This window comes from Triticum dicoccoides, chromosome 6A (assembly GCF_002162155.2).
Source record: "Triticum dicoccoides isolate Atlit2015 ecotype Zavitan chromosome 6A, WEW_v2.0, whole genome shotgun sequence".
In the NCBI taxonomy this organism is placed as follows: Eukaryota; Viridiplantae; Streptophyta; class Magnoliopsida; order Poales; family Poaceae; genus Triticum; species Triticum dicoccoides.
In genome coordinates, this window is record NC_041390.1 from 16,507,491 (window position 1) to 16,518,573 (window position 11,083).

Below are 11,083 nucleotides of genomic sequence, written 5' to 3' on the forward strand. Positions count from 1 at the left end.
CACACACACACATAACGTACACAGAACACTAAACACCTCACCATCAGACCCACTTAAAACATCTAATCATTCAATTTAATCTAATGCGGTAATAAAATGACATTTAACCATTACATCCGGCGGACCATGTAGCGAGCGGACTAAAGGTTCACCCATGTCTCCACTGCCCACCTCCAATCGCCGAAAACAACCACCCCTGATAATGTCTACAATATCCACAACTAAAACTCTAGTTCTCACAACAAAAACTCAAGTTGACACACAAAAATGTCACCGGACGAGTACTCCCAAAATGAGCAACAAAAAGAATATTAGCATTACACAAATTTACGGGGCATGATGCTTGTTGCATCTTGCGAACATATATGCGCATATAAAGCTAAACCGCTGATGAGATGCTCCCGGGCAAGTAATGTTTGCGGAACAAAGGAGCCATCACGGTTAGATCAACATCATATAAATAAAATATAAAGAAATACATGAAGCACAATTACTTCAATATCCCAGCTTAGCTTACAAAAGGCACTACATATGTTGCACGTTTCCCAATAGTCCCATGAAGGGCTTTGCAATATCTTGATCTAAGGAAAACAACAAGATAACTTTTTTGTCAAAATCCACTAATCACTGATTAACTTTAATATAACAAAGTGATTTGTCAACAGAATTAGTTAAACCCAGTCTCAAACTCTCAATGTTCTGAAAACATAAGAACTCATGTCATACATATGCTGGTGTGGTAAAGGAAAATATTGATAAAATAGCTCTAGCTCTAAAGAGTCTAAACTGGCGCGTATGAAAAATGGCCGAGATTGCACCTTCTATCTACTCTGGCCCTAAGCCCCAATTTAGTTTTACAAGCCAAAGCATGAGAAAACAACAGAAGAGAAATCGAGCTTGCAAATTTAAAATATGGTTTAACACAAGACATGTTTGCTTATTTCATGATATCGAACGGCTTACATTTGAGTTAAGGCAGATAGTAACTTTTAAGCCATGCCACTGAAGAATAGGGACGCCAAACAGAATACGTAACTTGCTGTGACTTGATACAAAACACATCGGCATGTTAATCTGTAAAAATGCTATTACTGGATACGTCTCAGCACAACATCACATCTATCATCGAACATTAAACATACAGTATTCAAACACATGGTATTTCTGGTTGCAAGTTCTGAAATCTACATACTGTAGCTTCTTCCACATGGGAAATCATAGATAGAGATCAGAACACCAATGCATGGAGCACACAGCATCCAAATACCAATAATTTCAGTCAAATTCAGGATCGTTACAAGTGGAGCACCTCTAGGTCATTATGCCAGAGCACCAAACAGATTTCCAGCCAAAAGCTCCATTGCCACGATACCTACTACAACTCCCCTATCAGAACAGAACACCATTGATCATGCGCAAAATTATGTTGGTGAGACCTGATGGTCACCGCCAGTGGAACACAGGGAATCAGAAACTGAAATACGGGTTTCAGGAGATAATCAGGCATAACTGCAACACGAATTTGAAAGGAGTTCATCTCTATTTGTCAAACAGAATTAAAGATGGCAATTAGTACTGCCTTCAGCTTATCAGCAGTTAACAATCTTGACTTCAACTTGGAATTAGACACTCAAAGATACAAACAACTTTTATATCCTAAAAATTCAGAACAGTATAGCTATCATTTTGAAGTTTGGAACTAAAAATATCAACATCAGTCATTGTTCTAAGACGGTTCAGGTAGGCATTACATTTCTCTTTTTGACGGAATAGGCGTTATATTTTAGCTGGCAGTACAGTAGGCATAGCCTTCTACCTCATGTAGTCATGTGTACAGTTGATAGTTCATTACCTTAGCCTTTGCATCCCATCAGCAAGCTTGTTTTGGTGGCGCACCAAAGCTATACATCTACCGGCATCCTCCTAGGCTCCTGGTACATGAATTTCAAGGTAGGCGGACCATGGTTCTATTCAGCCAACTGAACTTCCTTTTCTTCGCTGAATAGACAAAAAAAATCCTTTGAAAAAGGGTAAAGATATCAAAAGGCAAATGAGAAATTTATTTCTGAGTCTAACCTGAATATTAAACAAAGTTAGTACTAATTGACATACGATGGAACCTGAAAAACAATGAAATGGAAACTGAACATGCATGATAGATAAATTTCGGCATGAAAGCAGATCATACTGATACATTTCGGTGGAAAATTACACAGCATTACTCTTTTGCTTTCTAGTTTCATGGGTGCTGGTTTCAAGACAAAATTGGTCCATACACACATCCAATTTGCGTGATCTTCAATGGAAGTCGGAATCACATATATATTGATAAACTTCTCATTTACAGAGATCTTCTTTAAGTTATGATAACATCAACATATGGAGGTTCAGAAATCAAATAATCAGTTTCACAGGGTGTTAGCATTTAGCAATGACTAACTGGCATACTACAGAAAACAATCAACATCGTCTTAGGCAAAGAACACCAAAACAAGTAACAGCTTACACAAAGGGTGATAACTTTGTTGCGCCATACACTGTAACCAATTTCCATAGCCCTTTTTTGTTCATATGAATCTGAAATTAGTTGGCACTTCCCCTTTGCAAGCTGTTGCATAGTCTTCAGCGAGTTGGGGTGCAGCTTCCTTATGAGGGGATATGAGCTTCTCCACAAATACCTTCTCAGTCATCTTGACTACAGTATTTAAGTTCGGGTTGCAATCTAGCAGTCCATTTTGCTTGAGAAACTTTACAACATAGTATCGGGGCCTGACCCGGCCCTCCAGGCTAAGACAAACACTTATCGGCCGATGAGCAACATATGCAGGTTCCTGCCCCACCTCAGATAACAGGAACTCGAACCTGCGCTTCAGAGATTCCTTTGAGATGGTCAGCACCATCGGCGCCTTACAGACAACAATGCTCACTTGGGCATCAGACCACCTGAACGTATTCTTCAAGTAGTCCACTTTGGCGGCGATCTTCTCCTCAGTGAGAAATGCGACAGCCTGCAGTGCCCGCCTGAACATCCCAGAGCCACGGGGAACACCTAGTCTTTCAGCACATGCCACCATTGCGCGGACGCGCTCCGGGTTGGTGATGAGCATCCTCGGCACAGCAATACACAGCTTGGCAATATCACAAGCACCTAGCCCGCACTCCCTCAGGAAGGCAACATTGGGCTTGACCAACTTATCGAGGTCCGACGACACAAGGTGGGATGAGCGCTTGAGCAGCCGGAGGAAGTTGTGGGAGGAGCCGAAGAGGGGCAGGTAGTAGTGCAGCCTGGAGACGATGGCTCTACGCCGGAAGCGGTCCGGGGTGAGGGAGACGAGGCGGGCGATGTCAGGACGCGAGAGACCTAGGGGCCAGTGTTTGGTCCACGTTGGCGCATAGGAGCTGCGGGTCCTTGGCGACGGCGGCGGCGGCATCGGCGCCGGAGAGACCGAGGCCGGCGAGGAAGGCGAGGACGGCATCGGGTTTGGCGGGGGAGTTGAGGTGGGAGAGCTTGGTGGAGGCCTTGAGGGCTTGGGGCCGGGTGAGGCCGCACGTGTCGACGAGGTACTCCTCGACGGCGAAGGTGCTAGGGTTTGGGGAAATGTGGGGCGCGGCGGCGGAGAGGAGGCGAAGCAGAGGGGAGATGGCAGAGGCTGAGGAAGAAGAGAGGAGACGGGAAACGACGCACTCTCGAAGGCGGAGCATGGCGCAGCTGGCGGCGGGGATGGCGGCGGCGGCGGCGTCGACGGAGATATTTGCGATGGGAACTGCAACTGCAATTGCAAGTCTCGCTGTGGGTGTGTGCGGGCTCTATTAATTGGACCTCGATGCGCTTCCATGAGTTTTTTTTCTTTCGATATATGGGCCTCCATGAGTCATGAGTTTGTTTAGGGCTTCCTTTTTCTTTTCTTTTCTTTATGAGTCCAATAGCTTAGGGCCTGCCTCAAAAAAAAGTAGCTTAGGGCATGCACTTTCTTTAGGGGGTGGCCGCCGTGTCTGGTTAGGCCATCCCGGGAATCTTCCCTCCGTCCCTGTAAACATTGTGACGACTTAATAAAAGCTTGCGAGTTTGTCTCAAAAAAAAATCTATTGGCATACAAAATATCCACATAAGTACATGTAAAATAGCACTTTTATATAACTTGTGCGGAAGTTTTCAATATATTCTAATTTTTACATAAAAGAAAAAAGTTTTTTTAATTTATTTATACTTCATAGTAGTATAATAGTACTATTTTCGTTTTCAGTTTTTCTTCTTTAATTTAGGCTTATAAATAAAATGCTTCTACTTTTTTGCTTTGTACTGTACATGTATATTTTTTTTGTGCGGGAACAACACTCGTAGAAATCTACCATCTCCCCATGGTACCTCAGCAGCACAACACCGCATCATACAGCAATGAAACATGTGGAATTTCTGGTAAAAACTTTTGAAATCTACCAACTGTGGCTTCTGCCACAATGGGAAAGCATATGATAGAGATCAGAACAGCAATGCATGGTTTGGAGCACAAAGTATCAAATTTCCGTCGATTTAAGGATTGCTACCAGAGCAGCAACCAAATTCCCAGCCAAAAGCTCCAAAAATATCAAAAGCAGTCATTGTCCTAAAAGGATTCAGGCAGTATGCATCTCAGGCATTACATCTCAAAGATAGAAAGAGAAAAAAACAAAAGTAGTGTCGAAATAGCTGTTACGCTCTACTACGCAAGGAGGCTCGAATCTAAATAAAAACAACTTCTACAAAATTTCACTTTGTCCATCAGTAACTTCTACAAAATGTGTCATGATTTTTTTTGTACGGGTTACACCAAATTAAGATATCAAGAAATATGCATGGTATTTCAAGGATCAGCAAACCTCACTACCATTTCAGTAGGCTGGAGCTTGGGTTCAAATCTCAACACTCCAAAGAGTTATATAAGTAGGAAAATGGGAAGAATTGAATAAAATCTAACATATAAAGCCTCCTAGACTCCTAGGCAGAACCGATGGCTCCAGCGCACCGCACCACCCGAGGGAAAAAAAGCACCGCACTGCGCGTGGGAGCGAGGGCGCACCGCACCACACGAATGGAAAAAACACCGCACCGCGCGAGGGACGAAAACGGCATCGAACCCTAGCCCCTCACTCCTCCCTCCCTCATCCGCCGCCGCTCCCTCCCACCTCCTCCTCCTCCTTCTGCGCCGTAGGAGCCCCGCCGCCGCCTGCTACTCCTCCACCGCCTCGCCTCTTTCTCCTCCCCACCTTCCCATCGCTCGCGTGCAGGCCATCGTGGCCACGCGCTTCGCGGGCGAACCCGATCTCCAACGCCTGCTCCGGGTTCGCGCGGGACGGGCTCCCCTGCATCCTCCTCCTCGCGGCCGAGGACGACGCCTCCGGAGTGAGCTGCGGCGCTCGATTCGATCTGCGTGAGAGAGAGAGGATGAGAGGGAGAAGATGGAAGGAGAGAGAGAGAGAGAGAAAGAGAGAGAGAGAGAGGAAAGAGGAGAAGGAGGCGCGGCGTTGGATGGGAGAGGTGTTGGGGAACGTAGCAGAAATTCAAAATTTTCCTACGTGTCACCAAGATATATCTATGGAGAAACCAGCAACGAGGGGAAGGAGAGTGCATCTACATACCCTTGTAGATCGCTAAGCGGAAGCGTTCAAGAGAACGGGGTTGAAGGAGTCGTACTCGTCGTGATCCAAATCACCGGAGATCCTAGTGCCGAACGGACGGCACCTCCGCATTCAACACACGTACAGCCCGGTGACGTCTCCCACGCCTTGATCCATCAAGGAGAGAGGGAGAGGTTGAGGAAGACTCCATCCAGCAGCAGCACAACAGCGTGGTGGTGATGGAGGAGCGTGGTAGTCCAGCAGGGCTTCGCCAAGCACCGCGAGATATGAGGAGAAAGAGAGGTAGGGCTGCGCCAACAGGAGAAGAAACTCATGTGTTGGGCTGCTCCAATGCCTCCACTATATATAGGTGGAGAGGGGGCTGCACCCCCACCTAGGTTTCCACCCCTAGGGGGCGGCGGCCAGCCCTAGATGGGACTTGGAGGGGGCGGCCAAGAGGGGGAGAGAGGGGGCGCGCCCTAGGGTGGGCCTATAGGCCCATCTGCGCCTAGGGTTTCCCCTCTCCCCTCCTAGCTGCGCCTTGGGTAAGGGTGGGAGGCGCACCAGCCCACTCTGGGGCTGGTCCCTTTCCACTCTAGGCCCATGCAAGCCTCCGGGGCCGGTGGCCCCACTTGGTGGACCCCCGGGACCCTCCCGGTGGTCCCGGTACGTTACCGATAAAACCCGAAACTTTTCCGGTGACCAAAACAGGACTTCCCATATATAAATCTTTACCTCCGGACCATTCCGGAACTCCTCGTGATGTCCGGGATCTCATCCGGGACTCCGAACAACATTCGGTAACCACATACAAACTTCCTTTATAACCCTAGTGTCATCGAACCTTAAGTGTGTAGACCCTACGGGTTCGGGAACCATGCAGACATGACCGAGACGTTCTCCGGTCAATAACCAACAGCGGGATCTGGATACCCATGTTGGCTCCCACATGTTCCACGATGATCTCATTGGATGAACCACGATGTCAAGGACTCAATCGATCCCGTATACAATTCCCTTTGTCTAGCGGTATTGTACTTTGCCCGAGATTCGATTGTCGGTATGCCGATACCTTGTTCAATCTCGTTACCGGCAAGTCTCTTTACTCGTTCTGTAACACATCATCCCGTGATCAACCCCTTGGTCACATTGTGCACATTATGATGATGTCCTACCGAGTGGGCCCAGAGATACCTCTCCGTTTACACGGAGTGACAAATCCCAGTCTCGATTCGTGCCAACCCAACAGACACTTTCGGAGATACCTGTAATGCACCTTTATAGCCACCCAGTTACGTTGTGACGTTTGGTACACCCAAAGCATTCCTACGGTATCCGGGAGTTGCACAATCTCATGGTCTAAGGAAAAGATACTTGGCATTAGAAAAGCTTTAGCATACGAACTACACGATCTATGTGCTAGGCTTAGGATTGGGTCTTGTCCATCACATCATTCTCCTAATGATGTGATCCCGTTATCAACGACATCCAATGTCCATAGCCAGGAAACCATGACTATCTGTTGATCACAACGAGCTAGTCAACTAGAGGCTCACTAGGGACATATTGTGGTCTATCACACGTGTATTACGATTTCTGGATAATACAGTTATAGCATGAATAGAAGACTATTATCATGAACAAAGAAATATAATAATAACACTTTTATTATTGCCTCTAGGGCATACTTCCAACAGTCTCCCACTTGCACTAGAGTCAATAATCTAGTTCACATCACCATGTGATTAACACTGACAGGTCACATCACCATGTGACCAACATCCAAAGAGTTTACTAGTGTCATTAAACTAGTTCACATCATCATGTGATTAAGACTCAATGAGTTCTGGGGTTTGATCATGTTCTGCTTGTGAGAGATGTTTTAGTCAACGGATCTGTAACATTCAGATCCGTATGTACTTCGCAAATTTCTAGGTCATATTGTAAATGCTGCTTCCACGCTCCACTTGGAGCTATTCCAAATGGTTGCTCCACTATACGTATCCGGTTTGCTACTCAGAGTCATTCGGATAGGTGTTAAAGCTTGCATCAATATAACCCTTTACGCCGAACTCTTTATCACCTCCATAATCGAGAAACATATCCTTATTCCTCTAAGGATAACTTTGACCGCTATCTGATGATCCACTCCTTGATCACCTTTGTACTCTCTTGCCAGACATGTGGCAAGGCACACATCAGGTGCAGTACTTAGCATAGCATACTGTAGAGCCTACGTCTAAAGCATAGGGGACGATCTTCGTCCTTTCTCTCTTTTCTGCCGAGGTCGAGCTTTAAGTCTTAACTTCGTACGTTACAACTCAGGCAAGAACTTCTTCTTTGACTGATCCATCTTGAACACCTTCAAGATCATGTCAAGATATGTGCTCATTTGAAAGTATTATTAAGCATTTTGATCTATCCTTATAGATCTTGATGCTCAATGTTCAAGTAGCTTAATCCAGGTTTTCTATTGAAAAACACCTTTCAAATAACCCTATATGCTTTCTAGAAAATCATTTCTGATCATCAACATGTCAACAACATATACTCATCAGAAATTCTATAGTGCTCCCACTCACTTATTTGGAAATACAAGTTTCTCATAAACTTTGTATAAACCCAAAATCTTTGATCATCTTATCAAAGTGCACATTCCAACTCCGAGATGCTTACTCCAGTCCATGGAAGGATCGCTAGAGCTAGCATACCTTTTAGCATCCTTAGGATCAACAAAACCTTTCTGATTGTATTACATACAACCTTTCCTTACGAAAACTGGTAAGGAAACTCGTTTTGACATCCATCTGCCAGATTTCATAAATGCAGCTAATGCTAACATGAATCCGACGGACTTAAGCATCGCTACGGATGAGAAAATCTCATCGTAGTCAACTCCTTGAACTTGTGAAAAAACTCTTCGCCACAAGTCGAGCTTCATAGACGGTGACATTACCGTCCACGTCTGTCTTCTTCTTAAAGATCCATTTATCTTAATGGCTTGTCGATCATTGGGCAAGTCCACCAAAGTCCATGCTTTGTTCTGATACATGGATCCTATCTCGGATTTCATGGTTTCTTAACCATTTGTCGGAATTTGGGCCCACCATCACTTCTCCATAGCTCGTAGGTTCATTGTTGTCTAGCAACATGACCTTCAAGACAGGATTACTGTACCACTCTGAAGTAGTACGTATCCTTGTCACCCTACGAGGTACGGCAGTGACTTGATCCGAAACTTCATGATCACTATCATAAGCTTCTACTTCAATTGGTGTAGGTGCCACATGAACAACTTCCTGTGCCCTGATACACACTGGTTGAAGTGATGGTTCAATAACCATATCAAGTCTCCACCATCCTCCCACTCAACTCTTTCGAGAGAAACCTTTTCTCGAGAAAGGACCCGATTCAAGAAACAATCCATATTGCTTTCGGATCTGAATTAGGAGGTATACCCAACTGTTTTGGGTGTCCTATGAAGATGCATTTTATCCGCGTTGGGTTCGAGCTTATCCATCCTGAAACTTTTTCACATAAGCGTCGCAGCCCCAAACCTTTAAGAAACGACAACTTAGGTTTCTCTAAACCATAATTCATACGGTGTCATCTCGACGGGATTACGTGGTGCCCTATTTAAAGTGAATGTGGTTGTCTCTAATGCCTAACCCATGAACAATAGTGGTAATTTGATAAGAGACATCATGGTACGCACCATATCCAATAGGGTGCAACTATGATGTTCGGACACACCATCACACTATGGTGTTCCAGGCGGTATTAATTGCGAAACAATTTCCACAATGTCTTAATTGTGTGCCAAAACTCGTAACTCAGATATTCATCTCTATGATCATATCATAGACATTTTATCCTCTTGTCACAATGATCTTCTACTTCACTCTGAAATTACTTGAACCATTCAATAATTCAGACTTGTGTTTCATCAAGTAAATATTCTCAACATCTACTCGAATCATCTGTGAAGTAAGAACATAACGATATTCACTGCATGCCTCAGCACTCATTGGACTGAACACATCAAAATGTGTTACTTCCAACAAGTTGCTATCTTGTTCCATCTTACTGAAAACGAGGCTTTTCAGTCATCTTGCCCATGTGGTATGATTTGCATATCTCAAGTGATTCAAAATCAAGTGAGTCCAAACGATCCATCTGCATGGAGTTTCTTCATGCGTATACACCAATTGACATGGTTCGCATGTCTCAAACTTTTCAAAAATGAGTGAGTCCAAAGATCCATCAACATGGAGCTTCTTCATGCGTTTTATACCAATATGACTTACATGGCAGTGCCACAAGTAAGTGGTACTATCATTACTATCTTATATGTTTTGGCATGAAAATGTGTATCACTACGATCGAGATTCAATAAACCACTCCTTTAGGTGCAAGACCATTGAAGGTATTATTCAAAAAAATAGAGTAACCATTATTCTCCTAAAATGAATAACCGTATTGCGATAGACATAATCCAACCATGTCTATGCTCAACGCAAACACCAAATGACAATTATTCAGGTTTAATACTAATCTTGATGGTAGAGGGAGCGTGCGATGTTTGATCACATTAAACTTGGAAACACTTCCAACACATATCGTCAGCTCTCCTTTAGCTAGTCTCCGTTTATTCCGTAGCTCTTTTATTTCGAGTTACTAACACTTAGCAATCGAACTGGTATCTTAATACCCTGGTGCTACTAGGAGTACTAGTAAAGTACACATTAACATAATGTATATCCAATATACTTCTATCGACTTTGCCAGCCTTCTCATCTACCAAGTATCTAGGGTAATTCTGCTCCAGTGGTTGTTCCCCTTATTACAGAAGCACTTAGTCTCGGGTTTGGGTTCAACCTTGGGTTTCTTCACTAGAGCAGCAGCTGATTTGCCGTTTCATGAAGTATCCCTTCTTGCCCTTGCCCTTCTTGAAACTAGTGGTTTCACCAACCATCAACAATTGATGCTCCTTCTTGATTTCTATTTTTGCGGTGTCAAACATCGCGAATACCTCAAGGATCATCATATCTATCCCTGATATGTTATAGTTCATCACGAAGCTCTAGCAGCTTGGTGGCAATGACTTTGGAGAAACATCACTATCTCATCTGAAAGATCAACTCCCACTTGATCCAAGTGATTGTTGCACTCAGACAATCTGAGCACAAGCTCAACGATTGAGCTTTTCTCCCTTAGTTTGCAAGCTAAGAAAATCATCGGAGGTCTTATACCTCTTGACGTGGGCACGAGCCTGAAATCCCAATTTCAGCCCTCGAAACATCTCATATGTTCCGCGATGTTTCGAAAACGTCTTTGGTGCCTCTACTTAAACCATTTAACTGAACTATCACGTAGTTATCAAAACGTGTATGTCCGATGTTCGCAACATCGACAAACAACGTTTGGGGTTCAGCACACTGAGCGGTGCATTAAGGACATAAGCTTTCTACTGTCCGCATAATCGCTA

The 11,083-nt window shown here is 44.4% G+C and overlaps 1 pseudogene; it reads right to left on the reverse strand.

Moving 5' to 3' along the window:
• Positions 1-1,102: 1,102 nt before the first annotated feature.
• On the reverse strand, positions 1,103-3,753 carry LOC119314395 (annotated as a pseudogene).
• Between the last annotated feature and the right edge of the window lie 7,330 nt (positions 3,754-11,083).